Genomic DNA, 18938 nt, shown 5'->3' with positions numbered 1-18938 from the left:
ATATGGCAGCCACATGTCTTAGGGAGAAGACTCTGGACAAGGTTTACCTACTTGGCATGTGGTCACCAGGGAAATGAGGAGAAACTCCACTTTGGGTTAGACCCAGTGGCCCATGAGTGTACCACTGGTTCTGCTTTCTTGCTCAGAGAGATAAAGCACCATATTAAAACTCAATACATTTTGGGAAGAAAAGATAAAAACACAAAAAGGGCCTGTCTTATCTTCAGAAATGCAATTCTCAGCTTTGTTAAGTTCTGGCATTCAGCTAGCCAGATTACCAAGCTTATTTAAAAGCTGAAGGCTTTACCTCAACTTCATATTTTGCTATTTTCAGGGTTTGTTTCCATGAGTGCGCCTGAGCTTGTGTACATGTGCTTCACTCAATTCACACACATCAGTGAACAGACGCAGCAGAAACCCAGTCCACAGCAGGAGGTTTAATTAACTGTACACAGGACCGTGGCAACAGCACTGGGGCCGTCTCCCCTGGGGCAGCACACCAACAAGGCTAATATGAAGGAAAATCCACTCCTGGGGGAAAAAGTGCACCTCCATCAAGTAAGATGAGAGATAAATATGACAAAAAAGAAACTCCTCCAAAAAAAACCAAACAACCAAAACAACTTGCCAGGACAGCCTCAGCAAGAAACTACAGCTTCTCTCTTTTTTTTTTTTTTTTTTTACAGCTTCTCTTAACACATGGAAAGAGAAAAGCCAGAATTTAGTATTTTCCAATAGATGGGTCAGGCTTCACTCTGCTATCTGATGGGTTATTAGAAGCTACCCTAAGGCAATCTCATACAGGCCTTTCTAATCATCTTACACATTCCTCACATATATATTCTGTGTCAGAAGGGTTGGTAATGGCATTAAGCCATAAGACCAAAATAATATTAAATGATAATGGCGGTGGTGAAGATCTAGGTTGTAACCCAGACAGTAAATGAGCTTGCTACATGTAAACATACTGTAAAACTCAACAACTTGGAAGGAAGTCTGCCTTCACTCTGTTAAGAGTGTCTGGACAAATGAGAGTAGTTTCCAAAGACTCATCCAGGATTTCACCTGTCTACACAGCAGGGCAAACAGTTGGCACTGAACCCCACAGTGAATGATCAAATCAAAAGTATATATTCCGGAGTTGTGCACTGTTTTCTAGGCTAGATCATGGTTCAGTTGTTAAGAACCTGACTTCCAATGCAGGGGATGCGGGTTCGATCCCTGGTCAGGGAACTAAGATCCCACATGCCATGGGGCAACTAAGCCTGCACACCAAAACTAGACAGTCCATGCGCCACAACTAGACAGCCCATGCGCCACAACTAGACAGCCTACGTGCCACAACTAGGCAGCCTGTGTGCCGCAACTACTGAGCCCGTGTGCCACACGAGAGAAGCCCGCGCACTGCAATGAAAGATCCCACATGCGGCAACAAAGATCCCGCGTGCCGCAACTAAGACCTAACACAGCCAAATAAATAAAGAAATAAATAAATTTATTTCTTTATTTAAAGATAAATAAATAAATAAATTTATTTTAAAATAAATAAATAAAATAAAAAATAAATTTATTTATAAATAAATAAACTGAAAAACAAACAAACAAAAAGAATGACACTGTCAGGTCAAAATAAACAGCTTTACCCTCAATAAAGTTTAAGGTGATCCAAAATGATTCAGGAAGGCTATTCAGGCATTGTTTTCATGTTTAACAAGTGACAACCTCATAGAGAATAAATGTAATTGACCAAATAAATATCACCAGAGGCAAATAAATGAGCAGTAAATATAGTATAGACCCAGACTGAAATAAAGGCTTCAGGCAAGTTACTTCACTCTCTGTACTCTAGGTTCCTCTGATACCAGCTCCCTATGTAACTCACGGGGATGTAGAGAGGATTATTTTGATAGTGTCTGTAAAATGCTTTGAGCTCCTTAGAGAAGAGTGATATAAGTGGTTATTACTACATCCCACTGAGGCTGTGAGTTTGTACAATATAAAGGAAAGGAAAAAACAAGACTCTTTGATAGTTTGTTATAAAGAATTTTCATAGCTTGGCAAGATGTTTCATAATTGTTTTTTATTAGTTAGTTTTTATTATATGCCCATGAGACAGGATACTTTCCTAGCTCCCTCCTTTAGATAAAGAAACCAAGACAGGAAGTTAAGTGACTTTTGAGATGGGAGACATTCTTATCTCTATTTTCCAGATAAGGAAAGCAAGACAGAGAAAGTGAGTGACTTTTTTAGTCATATTCAAGAGGTGAAAGGGTTAAGCATAATTAAGAATCTGGAAAACATCAAGGGTCACACCATTACCTTCTTTGCAATTCTGACATTGTTCTGACCAGAGTGCACTGACTAGGAAACAGAAAGCCTGAGATTAAATACTTGCTCTATCATTTATTGGTTGTATAATCTTAGAGAAGTCACTTTTTCTCTATGTGTGTCACTTTCATCTGCACACTAGGGTTCAGTGGGGATCAAATTAGATGAAGCATGTGAAAACTAAGGGCAAACAAGGACACACTGTGCAAATAAGTTATTACCTTTATTAGATTGGTATTCTTGTTGGGAATATGGGTTCTCCTAGCCTCTACAACTTTAGGAAAGACAATTCAATTCAGTGCCCTCAGACCAAATGAAATATGTAGTGATAATTTTTAAAATAGCTTTATTGAGACATAATTCACATACCATACAATTCACCCATGTAAATGTACAAATTCAATGGCTTTTAGCATATTCACAGAGTTATACAACCATCACCACTATCAATTTTAGAACATTTCATCACCCCCAAAAGAAATTCCAAACACATTAGCAGTCACTCCCCATTCCCCCATCACACACACACAAACACACACACACACACACACACACACACACCTCTGCCTTGGGTAGCCATTAATCTACTTTCTGTCTATGTAAATTTGCATATTCTAGACATTTAATATAAATGGAATCATAAAGTATATGGTCTTTTGTGATTCGATTCTTTCACTTAGCGTGTTTTCAAGATTCACATGTGGCAGCATACATCAGTACTTCATTCCTTTTATTGCCAAGTAATATTCTATTGTATGGGTAACCACATTTTATTTAACCATCTGTCAGTTGATGGGTTGTTTCCACTTTTTGGCTATCATCAATAATGCTGCCATGAACATTTTGTGTACAAGTTTTGTTTGGACGTATGTTTTCATTTCTCTTGGGTACATACCTAGGAGTAAAACTATTGAGTCGCATGGTAACTCTATGTTTAACACTTTGAGGAACAGCCAGACTGTTTTCTAAAGCGGCTGCACCATTTCACATTCCCACCAGCAATGCCTAAGGAGAAGGTAATTGAAGGGAGACCATTAACTGGGTGCCTGTTCAGGGAATAGCTAAACTAGCTCTGCAGAATGATAACTTGTGTTACTGACAACAGGGATGAAAGTGCTTCACACCAAGTTTTAGAAAGAAGAGATAATGGCTGTTGGTGTATCTTCTTCCTTCTGCCCCCCAACCCACCCCCCCTCCCCGGCCCCCCGGCCTTGCCTAGGCCCAGGTTAAGACAGGGAATATAAGCAGCTTTTTTATACACAGACTAATGTTGTTCCCATCTCTAACAGAAAGTAATGCAGAACTTGCAGGGCCAGGCTTTGAAAAGTCTTCTATCATTTCTCGGATCCAGGTAGTAAGATACGTTGTCCTTTTCTGTTTAGTAGAATTGGTGTATAAAATTTATGAAATTTTATATGCCAGGCCCTCAGCATTCCCTTCAGTGCATCAGGCTGAGCCCAGCCCAAATACATACGTTTAGTACAGGTCAAGCATACGTTAGCTCCAATACAGCGTGTTCCTATATAGTGGCATCTGCAAGCCAAATAGAACTGGTAGAGGGAAACAGATGGCTTCTAAAAGGGGAAGAGAAGAAAAACGGAAGGTCAGGTAGAAGAGGGCGGGGGGAAAGAAGGGAATAGAAAGAGGATAAGAGAAAGGGGAAGCATATTTTCTGGTTTTGCTTTTCCCACCTGTCACAGCATTCTCCTTGCTGGTTGCCAGCATGCTCCCTTGCAAACGCAGCTGCAAGTGACAAAGAGCAGCCACTGTCCTACTCAGGGGGTCCCTTCCATGTTCCATGTTATAAACTGTACTGAAATGCCAGCTGCTTACAAGAAAGGGAATTATACACCCATTAGAGCCACGAGTAGCAAACTGCCGACTATATCCAACTAATTAGCACTGAGACCCATAGGTTCCCTACAAAATAACGTTAAGACTACCCAGAAAACAGTAAAAAGCAACAGAATCAAGAGATTAAGTACTAAAAAAAAATGTGGCTTATTTTAATTTTGTAGATTTGTCAGACCTGTTATTAATTCAACCAATGTAAGATCGTACTGTCATATATTCTCTGTAGTCACCACATGTTCAATTTGCTGTGGGGCTCTGCTCTTTTACAATTAAAGGAAAATTACCAAGTCTTTCCCCAGCAGAGTTAGGGACTGCCGCTAGGGATTGCCAATGGAGGGAAATGCTTCACACCAAGTTTTACAAAGGAAAGATCCTGGCTGTCCAGGCATTTTCCTTTTTCTCCCCCCTTGCCGAGGCCTAAGCCAAAGCCAAAGCTAAGGCAAAGGATACATAAGCAGCTTTTTACACACAGACTAATGTTGCCAGCAGCGTTCCAGTGGCCTTGCTCACGGCAGGAGAAGGCGTAGTGCCTAATACTGCTGGGTCTTGTTGAAGAAAAGTGGCTGGCTTCCTTTGATCAACTGAGTGGTGTGCTGATCAGTGTGATTTCCCTGTTCTGCTGACTGTGAGCGTGTTGGGGAGAGCAGGAGAGCTGGCTTCTGAGAGGCCCATGCAGGGAAGCAAATTCCATAGCTGCCGAATCACAGAAAGCAACAAGAAATAAAAGAGGGCAGAACTGGAAGCAGACACCTTAATTCTGCCAGCATGTTACTTACTGAAATAAGGATCTCTGGGAGCGGAATGAAGTAGGTGCTTCTATAACTCTAATTCATCAACTGCAGTACTACACGTAACTATTAAACACAATGTTCAAGACCAGAGTCCAAGCTCCTGAAACTATCATTTAATGGAAAAGTTTTAATCACTTCATGTTGATGGGTGAGAGGAAAAATTGGGAATTACGATTTTTTAAAAAATTAAAATGGAAAAAAACCAGGAACTCATCAGCATAGATGGCTCCTGGCATAGTTTTTGAGACAAAGTATATCCAGCACCTGAGTGTGTGTGCAGGACTACAGCTGCATACCCTCTCCCCTATCTACCAGAGAAGCAGCTGCTGGATTAACATGAGTTAATCTGCTTGCATGCTATACAAATTTTTTTCCCTAGTAAACTGCAAAATTTACCTAAAGATAAATATAGCAGTCTCCTAGTTCTCTGCTCCATTCAGCTGCTACTGAGAAACACTTCTGTTATCTCAAATTTCATCAGCAGATTGTACTCCTTCCTGGGGAACAACAGCAAAAAGTAGCTTTCTAAAAGCATAGTTAGTCTCTGAGGTAAAATACACCATATTTAAATGACTTCTTCCAAAAAGGATAACTTTCCACCTTTAAAGTTTTAATTCCGGATAAATAGAGTATGTGATTTCTTATACTAGATCTAATCAGTGTTGCTTTAAAGAGTAAATAGTCAACTGCAAATTGAACAAATTGCTTTGGCTATCCTAGTACCAGAAATGAAATGGATTAGGTCAGCAGGTGGCATGTCATTTCAGTGCTGCCTGGGGCCCCAAAATACAGTTAGGTCATTTTTATTCTGGTGACAGCAGGAATGAAAACCTGAGCATTTAACATTACCTCCCACCTCCATTCTCATAACCATCTTGGGCAAAAAGAGTTTCCAGAAGCCCCTGCATCTCCAGCATCTAGGCTGCTTCTAAGTCCTCCGAGCTACCCAAGCTGAAGTTGCCCAAGGAAATCTGGGACAGGATACTCTGATTGTGGTCTTCAGAGTCACAAAGTTTCTTGCCCACACAAGGTAAAGGAGTTCTCCTCAACAATTCTTAAACATGTCAACATGTAATTCCATTCTGTGGTACTTTCCTTAAAGGAAGAGAGTGATTATTATGCCTCTGCTCCCATGGGGGGAGTGATTGGAGAAAGGAATCAACTTAAGCCCACAAACAAAAAGAATGGGTGATGGGGGGTTGGGAAGACAGGCAGGAAAAGACAGGGTTAACTGGGAGGAAAGTCCTTCTGTCCAGAAGTCAGGAGCTTCTTACAATGTTGGAAAATTTAAACAATCCAACAACAGCTTTTCTGTTAAGCCTCCTTTCCCCCATATGTATTTCAAACTATTAGTAAAATTCCAAAACTAAGTAGCCTTCAAAGCTTGTTCCTCTGATAACAGTCAAAATGAGATCAGATTATTTGATAGTGTCTATAGACTCTATGATGTTATGAGATGATAATACTCAACTTGCCAGGAAGAAGGAAAATGGGTTTTGATATTAAACAATCTACAAATTTCAAGATTTCACGTCCTATCTTTAGACAATTATATTTATTTTTCTGATTGTACTTCTCTTGCCATTTTTAGTAGTAGAAAATTGAAAATAACATCAGTTCAATAACTTACTGGGGACCTTATTTTTTTTGTCTTCCCAGCACCTTTTTGGAGAACTACTCTTCCCCCACTCTCAATGTACGTAATTTTTTCAAGGATGATTTCAATCTTGCTTCTGGGGTGGCATGTGACCTAGGCCTGGTCAATGAGAAGACTCCAGTTCCCTGGCCACGGTGAAGGATGACTGGTTCAAGAATGCACCTGAAAATCATGTTTTGTGCTGATACTTCCAGAAGAACAAAAACTTTCTCTTTTCATTGGGGTTGATAAAATGGCAGGTTGTAAACTAAGAGCTGCCAGAGGCAACCACTGCCAGTATGGGACAGCCTGTCTGCAAATGAAGCTGAAAGAAGGAGAAAGTGTTCTAAAACGTAGTTCAAGTCCCTAAACATAGTCATGCCTGAAACCAGCCACATCTCTCAGTTTACTAGTTGTATAAGCCAATAAATTCTTTTTTTTGCTTCAACAACCTTGAGTTGTTTCTATCACTTGAAATGAAGAATCCTCATTAATACACCAGCCAAATAACCTTGGACAAGTCACTCCATCTCACTGCATATCAGTTTTCTGAACTCCAAGGAGGAGGGAAAAAACATGTTTGTTTACCTTACAGAATCAAAAACTAAGCACTACATAGGAGGCATTGATATTTTAACTAAAACAGAAGGCAGGGATAGAAGGAATAAGGTATTCGTGACACTAAATTGCTCCTAGCTGCTACTGCTAATAACATTCTGCTTCTATTAGTTTTCTCATCATTTGCCCTGGTGGGGCCTATGAAATCTTTATCAAACCAGTTAATCACCTAGTAAATCTTTAAGTATTTTCCCTTTAATACTAATTCTTTTAAGTATTTTTTTCCCTTTTACCTTCAGTTGACGATACTTTTCCACCTTCCTAGACATCTTTGATCAAGCTACCTAAGTAGTTTACCACGATGGATGGATAAGTAAAGGGATCACAGAAAGGGAAAACTAACAACTCCATCTTCAAGGGTGTGTGGTGTGTGTATGTGTGTGTGTGTGTGTGTGTGTGTGTTAATGTGCTGGGAGGTGAAGCTACCCCTAAACAAGATGAAAACCTAAGTGCTTCAACTAATGTGCCAGACCATCCCTTCCCCCAAAGCATTAGTATTCTAAGAGCAGAACTGAACTATTAAGATTACATTTTCAATCCAGAATTCACAATCAAATGTAATGTGTATTTTGGAATTTTCTGTAATGTCCTGATAAATCCTTGGTTTCATAGAACACCAGATCACATCCCTTATGGATACCATAAAGAATAAGAAACTTTCTGTAAGAATGTATCTGATCTACAAAACATCAATGTCAAAGGATTATTAGTGAAACAAATACCTAAAAGTAAAAGTACTAACTTCTGGTCCTCTTTTGAGTGATATAATTGGGAAAATAAGCAAGAAAAGCACAACTATATTTTCAAGAGCTAGGAAGAAAAATAATGAATGCACTACACTTTCAACTTTCAAAGTTTCCGGGCCTAAAGGTTAATTATGAACGAAATCATTCTTAAGAGGAGGTTTTATTTCAAGACTTTTTTAATACCTTTGACATCAATTAGTTTTTGTTCATCACACATAAAATTATAACTACATGCTATGACTGGTAAAAGGAACCCCATAGCTCAGCATTTCCTAACCTTAACCAGTGTTTCATATAAGTGTTCATATAAGCTGAACATTAATATTTTGAAGCAAATAAAAGATATGATGCTTTTCTCAAGATTTCTCACCAAAATGTTTCTGAAGGCTAAAATACCTTGGTAAAAATTGCACACTTCTAACTATAGAGAAAAGTCAAAGAAGAATTCCGACCAATTCATTGTCTTTCTTAAACATTTTTTCTCTACGAGAAAAAGCTGAGAAGTCAGATTATTAATATGATAGTTTCTTCTCTAGGAATATTCAAACAAATCATTAACTCTGACAAACCAACACCATATAGATTTGTCCCCAGAGGATTCAGGAATAAAAATGCTATATATTCCCTAATTCATATGTAAGGCATTTATAAGTTAACTATTTAGGGAATCCGTTTAACATAAAATAGATGAACCTAAAATCTGAATTTTAAAAATGCTCAGCACAAGCCACTGTGGAAAATAGTATGGAGGTTCCTCAGAAAACTAAAAATAGAATTACCATATGATCCAGCAATCCTACTCCTGGGCACATATCCGGACAAAACTATAATTCAAAAAGATACACGCACCTCTATGTTCATAGCAGCACTATTCATAATAGCCAAGACATGGAAACAACCTAAACGTCCATCGACAAATGAATGGATAAAGAAGATGTGGTACTTATATACAATGGAATACTACTCAGCCATAAAAAAGAATGAAATAATGCCATTGGCAGCAATATGGATGTAACTAGAGATTATTATACTAAATGAAGTAAATCAGAAAGAGAAAGACAAATACCATATGGTATCATTTATATGTGGAATCTAAAATATGACACAAATGAAACTATCTATGAAAAAGCAACAGGGGACTTCCCTGGTGGTCCAGTGGCTAAGACTCTGCACTCCCAATGCAGGCGGCCTGGGTTCAATCCCTGGTCGGGGAACCAGATCCCACATGCCGCAACTAAGAGTTCGAATGCTACAACTAAAGATCCCGCATGCTGCAACGAAGACCCTGCACCAGCAACAAAGATCCAGTGTGCTGCAACTAAGACCCAGTGCAGCCAAATAAATAAATGAATATGTTTAAAAAAAAAGAAGAAGAAAAGAAAAAGAATCACAGACATAGAGAACGGACTGGTGATTACCAAGGGGGAGGGGGTTGGGGGAGGGATAGAGTGGGAGGTTGGGGTTAGCAGACGTAAGCTTTTATGTATAGAATGGATAAACAACAATATAGCACACAGAACTATATTCAATATCCTATGATAAACCATAATGGAAAAGAATGTTAAAAAAAAAGAATGCATTAATATATATGTGTAACTGAATCACTTTGCTGTACAGAAGTAATTAACACAACATTTTAAATCAACTATACTTCAATTAAAAAAATGCTCAGCACATTATTTTACTTAAAGTCTTTGTAGTAAAAGCCTGAAAAGGATACAGTCAAGTAGAGTAGGTCTGCTTTGCTAATTCAGAATCAGCTCCCATTCGGCAGGTGTCTCAAATGAGGACACTCTGGTAACAAAGAACTGCTGCCACCAGGAGGCTCTGCAATGTACCTTTTACTGAAAGTCTTGAAATTTTAAATATTCTTGTTTCTTTATAGCTAATGTGATACCTTTTCAAATATACAAGTTTTCCATGGAAACTTTTTAAAAAATAAGGTTACAGCATTCCCACTTCCTACTCCCAGGTAACAGGACCTCAGATTTTGAATTTTATCGTGTAAGAAAAAAGAGAACTATTTAAAATTTTTTTAATGCGGCAGCAATTTTGTTTTTATTTAAACCTTTCCCAACAAAGCTGGTAACTCCAACTTTACTCCATGGGTCACCTGGCAGAAGACTTTGAGAGCAAAAGAGACTTTGCGTTTTCACTGGATTGGGCTCTATGGGCCAGCATCTATGACAAATTAACACCAATTATTTCTATGTTAAATATGAAGGTGATGAGAATGGCAAAAGGTAAAATTTCACTTTAAGGATCTGTAAACCTGGGTCTCAGCTAGTATTACAGTCAAGATTTTAAAACAAGGACCTGGACTTTTAAAAAAAAACAGGTCCTTGTTAACATGTTTTTTAAAAGGAGAGCGGAGAAACTTGTTAATCTGTCAATTTCTAGGAATCTGAACTTGTTCAAGATGAACAGGTCACTTCACTGTCCACAAAATGTTTCTTAACCTGTGTGTTTACTTCACCAATAATGGCTCTCCTAATCAAGGAATCAGGATTTAGCTGCAAAAACACAATGTAAATTTCATAGATGCTCCTGTTTAAAAGACCTTTAGACAGGGAAATGTTAAGATTAGCTACAGAGTCCTTGTGCTTTGTGTTAGTAAACAAACCATGTGCTGTCCTCCTCCCCAGGGCTCAGTTCCATAAAACAGTTACATTATTTACAAACAGAATAGTTTTGCCTTTTGCTGAGCTGACAGGCTTTTCACTTACCTATTTTAAAGACTAATCAAGTGCCACATCTCATCAAGATAGCTGATTTTATTTGCTTTAAACATAGTAAAAAAAAAAAAATCAAGATAAAGTGCTGGAAAAGACCAAAAAGTTAGCACAAAAAAATAAAAATGTTATTGTTATTAATCTGTTTTGATTTACATGAAAACCATAACTGGGTTTTATCTCCCCCAAGTTCATACTGGACTTGATTAAAGGAAACAGCAGAGTAGTTCTTTTCACTAGATCATGGCCACCAGGCTATTAATGCTTGAGACTTTTTTGTTCCCCATCTTAAAACGACATAAGCAGTTGCCATATCACTGCATACTCACACAGCTGTAATCTTTGGGTGTCGGGAGAGGGTTTCTTATCATTTTAGAACAGTCTTTCTCAACCAGGATTCCTCATTTGAACCACAGGACACAAACTTATTTTTGTGACTATTTTCTCAATTACCACAAGAATAGTACGAAACTATAGTACCATTCTAGACTCATAGGAATGTTAATTCAATACATGTAATGAATACCAAGAGCATTAGGGCTTAATTCTCCCACTGAACCCATGCTGGTTTAGAAACTGCAGAAGAGAATGAAATTTCTTGAATTATATATAGTATTACATATAATATAGTATAATACATAAGAAAGCTTACACTTTTTGTTCTCCGTGTTGTACTTTCTGAACAGAGAAAAGAGAGAACTTGGTGTCTCTTTAAAAATGTCATCCATGGGCTTCCCTGGTGGCGCAGTGGTTGAGAGTCCGCCTGCCGATGCAGGGGGCACGGGTTCAGGCCCTGGCCTGGGAGGATCCCGCGTGCCGCGGAACAGCTGGGCCCGTGGGCCACAACTGCTGAGCCTGCGCGTCTGGAGCTTGTGCTCCACAACAAGAGGCTGCGATAGTGAGAGGCCCGCGCACCGCGATGAAGAGTGGCCCCCACTTGCCGCAACTGGAGAAAGCCTTTGCACAGAACCGAGGACCCAACACAGCCAAAAATAAATAAATAAATGAATGAATAAATGAAAATTAAAAAATAAAGGAATTCCAAAAAAAAAAAAAAATGTCATCCATAATATGACTCAAGCTGAAATCAACTAAAACCCTAAATCCAGCAGCAGCAAGGAGTCTCACTAGTGCAAACAGGCAGTAGTAGGGCTGTTCTAGAGCTTGCCCTAGTTCACTTAAAGGAGGCCTGCCCCATCCAAACCAAGATCGGGTCTCATGAGAAGGCACTACCCACTAACCCTGGCTTAAATGCAACAGATTTTCAGGTGAAAGCCAACTCGGAGCAGAAAAGTATAAAAATATGATTCTTAGGGGAATTTTCCTCTAAAACACCAGGCTTGCACAGCACATTTTCAAGTTTGTCACCGGGTGACTGACCTGCTAACCTAACTGACAGGTACAAAGCACTATCTGGAAAAAGTCTAATCTGTTTTTGATGTAAACTCAAAACATAACTCTTTTTCTACTTTGCAAAGGGTTTTCTGTCAGATAATTTTCCAACTTGGAGGAGAACTCTAGTACTATAACATCTCACCTATGAGAAAGTCTTGTTAAATGTGAAGGATCTCACTTAAACTTGCAGAAAACAGAAACAAGAGACCCATACCCGAACACCTCTCTGCACTCTACCACTGCCCTACCACAGAGGTGGGGGAAGGAGGAATGATAAACTGTCAATATTCTAAGATGTCAAGCAGCATAACCTCACAACTTCCTATCACTCACTTAGAAAAAACTGAATAGATATCCCCAACAGAGGAAACATTATGGGTGTTTCCTTTTTATAACTAGGCTTAAGTGTGCTTTAACGTTAGTAAAATGAAATCTGATTAAGACTCTGAAGGGCAGTTGAAAGCGTGTCAAACTTCTAACACAGGACTAGAAGAAAAGCTGCGACTTACAGGACTGATATACAGTTGACCCTTGAACAACGCAGGGGTTGGTGCACTGACCCACCTAAAAGTCACCTCTGTGTATGTGGTTCCTCTGCATCCATGGTTCTGCATCCAGATTCAACCAACCACAGATCATGCAGCACTGAAGTATTTACTATTGAAAAAAATCCACGTGTAAGTGGACACATGAAGTTCATGTTGATCAAGGGTCAACTGTACTCTCAGCATCTAAAAGGGTGCCTGGCATATAGGAGGTGCTCAGTAAATATTTGCCAAATGAACTGATCATTAAAGCTTTTCATTACATTCAAGGTAGAATTTCATCCAGCACATTAAATACCGAGAGCCAGTAAATCGATGAACAAAACAAGTAAAAATGCCTGGCCCTCATGGAGTTTACAGTTTGGGGGCTTTGAGTATAGCACCATAAGGTATCACTTTAAGGGCAAAAGGGACATTATATCCTATGGGGCTAAATTTGTGAGTAGTACTATGCTTTTATATGTTTTATTATTATTAGAGCCTAAACCTAGTCTCCACCCAGAAGAGAAGAGCAACCAACTAAAAAGGCCAGTTTGTCTCTCCTGTAGACTCCTAAGGAATGCCTTAACCAAATTTTGGAGTCACCTTGTGGCTTATACTAATAAAAATAAAAAGGAAGCATTAAATAGGCCCACGCAGAGTCCCTAGCACTGTCTGGAATGGGTGGGAGGCCAAAGCCTTAGTCAGCAGATGACCTACCTCAGTAGTCTAGGGTAATCCCACAAAGGCTAATAAACACCTTACCTAATAAATCCAGTCTTTCATTTTTCTATTTAGTTTTTTAATTGAAGTAATACAGGTTTAAAAAATAATACTACAAGACATAATAAAAATAGCAGTCCCTGGTACCAACCCTCTCCAACTCTCTAGTCCTATTCCTTTCAGGAAACCACTTTCACCTCTCTTAGAGATTCCTTCTTCTGTCTTATTTTAAAATATATATTCATTGTGGGGACTTCCCTGGCAGTCCCATGGTTGAGACTTCACCTTCCAATGTAGGGGGTGCGGTTTCGATCCCTGGTTAGGGAGCTAAGATCCCACATGCCTTGCGGCCAAAAAACCAAAACATAAAACAGAAGCAATATTGTAACAAATTCAATAAAGACTTTAAAAATGGTCCACGTCCAAAAAAAAAAAATCTTAAAAAAATATATATTCATTGTGATTTCTTGATTTTTCACTTTAATCATTACCTACTGAATTCCTACTACAGATAACTGAAATTTAGTTCTACTACTACGTTCCCTCTTCCCACTCCCTACTCCCACTGCAGTCATATCACAATTTTTAGTTAAATCCATATTTAAGGTTTATTATTATTAGAATCATGTAAGTAACATTAATTGGTGAGACGATTAATACTACAGTTATACTTATTTTTTGGACATTTTATTCCTGAAACTAAAAATGCCTTGCTTTGTCATTTGCTTGGTTTTCTATACTCCTATCATTCATTCTTCCCCATACTCTCTAAAGAAGCTATAAAACATCCCTAAATAATGGCTCAAAACACATCATATAATCCATCAGTCCCTTTTTTTCTTGGCTACATCTTTCCTAGAGTCCTCCATCCTCCTGTTCAACCTAAACTGTTTTGTTCTCTAAACCTGTTGTAAACAGTCATCTGGGTTTTTCCTTCCTCAAACAGGAGATTTTCTTCATCTCTCTTTTGTTTTGGATTCCCTGTTTTCTGGACACATGTCTTCATCTTTATGGGTTTATTTTCTTGTTTTGATGGAGAACATCCTTCATCAGCTTCCTCAAAAGGGTGCATGGGAGGTAGGTTTGTAATCTTGCATGTCCACAATGTCTCTATTCTACCCTCAGACTTGATCATCAAGAGTTGGGATGGGTATAGAATTCTACATGGGAAATTACAACTTTTCAAAAGCATCATTACACTGAATTCTAGCTTCCTGTATTGCTGCTGAGAAGTCTGATGACATCTGATTCCCAATCCTTGTTCACAACTGTTTGTTGTTAGTTTTTTTCCCCTTTGAGAAAGCATTTAGGATCTTTTATTCACACTGTCTTTCAGAAGTTTCACAGTGATGTGCCTTGGTATGGGGGGTATGGGTCTTTTTTAACTCATAGTTTTAGGCACTCAGTAAACCTTATTAATCTGGAATATATGCTCTCCAGTTCTGAGAAATTTCCTTGTATTCATTATTGGATGATTTTCTCTTCTCCATTTTCTGTTCTCTTGTCTTAGAATTTCAATTAGTCAGACATTAGACCTTTTGGATTGATCCTTGAAAATCTCTCTTCCACCATCCATCCCTTTGTCTCTTCATCTATTTATTGAAAGACTGCTCCAATTTCATCTTCTAAACCTTTCATTTTTTATTATCAAGAATTCTTTTTGGTAAACCTGAAACTAACACAACATTGTAGATCAACTATACTTCAATTTAAAAAAAAATTCATTTCCTTCTCTAATTGTTCCTTTATTCCTAGCATCCTGTTCTTGTTTCAGAGATGCAATACCTTCTCTTACTGATCAGAGGATCTAAAGTTATAGTTATTTTGAATTGTCCCTTCCAATTCTCTGGATCTGTTTTGACTTTCATGTTAGTGGCTTCTCTTAAATGGCTGGGATTCTTGGCTGTTATGTTCATATTTAAGAATAAAAGGCCAAGGATGCAGAGCAACTACAATTCTCATACACTGCTGATGGGAATGTAAAATGGTACAACCACTTTGCAAACATTTTGGCAGTTTCTTTAAAATGTTAAAAATATACATACCATACCACTGGAGCCACACCTAAGTATTTACCTAAGAGACATGAAAGCTATCTCTACACAAAGACCTGTATATGAATGCTCATAGTAGCTTTATTTCTAATAGCTAAAAACTGGAAAAAAAAAATCCCCAAGAGTATATACTGTATAAATACATTTATTAAAATTCTAAAATGTATCATTTGGGACTTCCCTGGAGATCCAATGGTTAAGACTCTGCACTTCATCTGCAGGGGGCACGGATTCGATCCCTGGTTGGGGAACTAAGATTCCACATGCTGCACAGTGTGGCCAAAAAATAAAAATAAAATAAAATGATGCATGTTAAAAAAAATTGAAATAAAATAAAATGTATAAACTTAATTTACAGTGGTAAAAAGCAGGTCAATGTTTGCCTGGGGACAGAGCTGGGAAAGTAGAGGAGGAAGAGAGGGATTGCTAAGGGACACAGGAAACCTTTAGAGGTAATGGACATGGTTCATTATCTTGATTATGGTGATGGTTTCACCCCATCAAAAATTGTACTCTTTAAAAAATGTGCACAGTTTATTTTATATTAATTATGCCTCAAAAATTATAAGAGAGAGGGAGAGGGAGCAGGAGGGAGGGAGAAAAAATAATCCAAAGTAAAAGTGGCTTTTAAAAAAATGAGGTGCTTAAAAATGAACTGAAAACTGTGGGGCTGGCATGTATGTATGCAAGAGGGCCTTTTCATTATTCAGTATGTATACTTTTTCCAGTGTGGCACTCACTCCTCTCTATACTGTTATACTGTGCCTACTATCTCTGAGTCAAGTGCCTCTCTGGTTAAATTTCTCTCAAGTTGGCAAACTTTTTCTATAAATGGCCAGGTCTTTGTTGCAGCTACTCAATATTGCCATTGTAGCCTAAAAGCAGCCAGAGACAATATGCAAATGAAAGGTTTGTGGTTGTATTCTGACAACATTCACGTAATCAGGCAGCAGGCCAGATTTGGCCCAGGTACAGGCCAGATTTGGCCCATAGTTTGCTGATCCCTGCTGTACAGAATCATACTGGTCTTTCCATCTTTGAAGAACTGATCAATTTCTCTTCAGAAGTCATGGCTATAAAACGCTTTTTACCTAAGGGAGACAATTAATCAAGTAAAAAGAGGAAAGCAAGTCATGAAGAGGGGATACTGGAAATTTTAAAAGTTGTAGATAACCTTATCAGCTATTAACAGCAGATGAGGCTCAGGGGCAGTACCTCTGACAACTTGCAAACACTGTCGCATCTGATGAACTCACATCTGGGATAAACAGAAATCAGAGTAAAAAGTGTGTGCCTTCAGAAGTTTATATGACAGATGTTTATAAATGACTTCTGTTACTTTTGTCTACCTTGACTTCAGTTGGGGGTTTTGGGTGTGAGTAATAGTCTCGAAATTTCACTCCAGATGAAAAAAATCAAATAAACATTCAATGGAAGAGGTGAACTTCTGAAAAATATGTTAAAAAAAAAAAAGACTGCTACCTCATTCTTAATTAAAAGAAAGTGATGGATTAACTCAAAATCTTCATAAATCTGTCTTAAATTCACGACCAACTTCTACAATCTGTAATAAATGAGGCACACTCAGAAAAACGAATTTCAATTTCTGTCGATTAATACACTCCCCAATTTTACTCAATTCTTTTCCTTCAGGAAATACAACATTTCAGGGTGAGTTTATCTGTGCCTCTTGACTCCATAGGAAAGGCGGTGTTAATTTCTTCTCCAATCACTATATTAGATGACAGAAGCCCTAGATAAAACGAGATCAGCAATAATCATTCACTGCTCATAGGAGAGGTAACTTCAGAACTGATCTCTACCTTTAGTGTTCTTCTTGGTCAAAATGATATAATTTATTTTTGGCAAAAGCAAGAGAGGTTTTTTTAAAAGGTGATGGAAGTGGGAGTGGGAGAAAAGGTGACAAATTAAATACAACAGTTGATTTCTAGGGCCTCATTTTTCAGAGCAAAGGAATATTTGGTGCTTAACTGACAGAAACTAATAATCACTCTGTCATTTTCAGACAGAGCTAGTATGAGAGAGTTTACCCAATCCCTGCTGATTCACACAAACATTTGTTTCCTGAAATTAGAGTAAATCAACTTTGGGGAACTTGTCTTCTGTAAAGATAATTTTGCAGGGCAGCCTCTCATCTAACCAGGTACTATATGAAGACAATAGCTCAAGAGTAAACTTCTTTTTTCTGTCTGGTTCTGTTTAAAAAAAAGGAAATGAAGGAAACTGTGACTTGGCCTGTCATTTACAGTGTTCAACCTTTTAAAAACCTGAAATCCATGAATACCATTGGGTTTGATAAACTGGCTTTCCTGAATAATGCAGGTGGGTGAAGGTATTGTTAACCAAGGGATATCAGGCTGCTATGCTTCAAAGGCATGGACTATTAATATTAATAACCTGATGACAATGATAGTTTACAATTTTTTAAGTTTTAAATATCAAAAAACTTTAAAATAATTTATAGTTCACATTTGAAATAAATTACATTATTTTCTGTAATAGATTTAACCTTACAATAATATACTACTTTAGCGAACAGCAAAATTACTTTTGCATTCCTTGCCCTAAAGCAGGTTGCTAGGTAGGGTGGCAAAGGGAAACCTTTCTAAAACAATCCACAAAGCCAGTAACAAGCACTAAGGCCTCACACATCTTTCAAATACACATTATATTTAACTTACATTAGTAGAGAAAACTGTTATAGATGGAGAGAGACTTTGTTGATTGCCTTTTCAAATCCATTATTCTCCATCTCTTCTGTTTCCTTGCTAACAAAAACTAATTTCGTTTGTGTATCTAGTGTCCAAATGTTTGAGAGGCGAATCCTCAGCTCCAGGATATAAATCAGTCTTGGACCCACTATTCCTGCCAGTCACTACTTTAGACATTGGCATGTGACAAAACTGTAGTCGATGAGATGCAAAGTCTGTTGAAGGACTTCTAATTAAGTTTTTCCTTGCTCTTAAGAAGAGACATATAAGAAGAACCGGGAGGATGTAAAGCCTGGAGCTGCAGCAGCAATCCTGTGACAACAAGCAATGTTTGCTGACTCACTAAGGGTGAGAGAGCAGAAAGATGACCAGAACATGTGTTATGATGGTGTTGCTGAGATGCTGAACTGGAAAACTCTAGCAACTTCTTATTAGGTGAATCAGTAAATCCACTTATTATTTTAGCCACTTTTAGTTGGATGCTCAGTTACGTGCAGCTAAAAGTATAGGAACTGATGCAATTATAATGCCCATATTACAGATGAGGAAATCAGTTCAGAGAAATTCAACAGGCAAGACGAGTAAATACACACAGACTAGAACACACAGACTAGAATGTACTGCTTTTCTTTGACAAGTGTTGTTTAAGTATCACTGTGTGTGAAGCACTAGGTATACACAGGATTTTAAGGATGAAAGGAACACAGTACTGAGGGACTCACAATCTGGAAGGGAGATAAGCATACAAACAAATAATTAGTGAAATGTGATAAAAGCAACAGAGCAACGAACTATCAATTCACAA

General features: G+C 38.1%; 1 protein-coding gene and 1 long non-coding RNA gene across 17 annotated transcripts in view; both read right to left on the bottom strand.

The window, feature by feature from the left end:
* PHF21A (PHD finger protein 21A) overlaps positions 1 to 18938 on the bottom strand; it is a 195409-nt gene that overhangs the window by 119173 nt on the left and 57298 nt on the right. The window lies entirely within an intron of this gene.
* LOC309605029 lies at positions 6799 to 18475 on the bottom strand. The gene is made up of 3 exons (XR_014231216.1): positions 18104 to 18475; positions 11782 to 17154; positions 6799 to 11441 (listed from the first exon to the last, which is right to left on the bottom strand). It is a non-coding gene; the product is annotated as an uncharacterized lncRNA (long non-coding RNA).

This window comes from Balaenoptera borealis (genome assembly GCF_965194805.1).
Source record: "Balaenoptera borealis genome assembly, chromosome: 11".
Lineage (NCBI taxonomy): Eukaryota > Metazoa > Chordata > Mammalia > Artiodactyla > Balaenopteridae > Balaenoptera > Balaenoptera borealis.
This window is presented reverse-complemented; position numbering and strand designations above follow the sequence as displayed.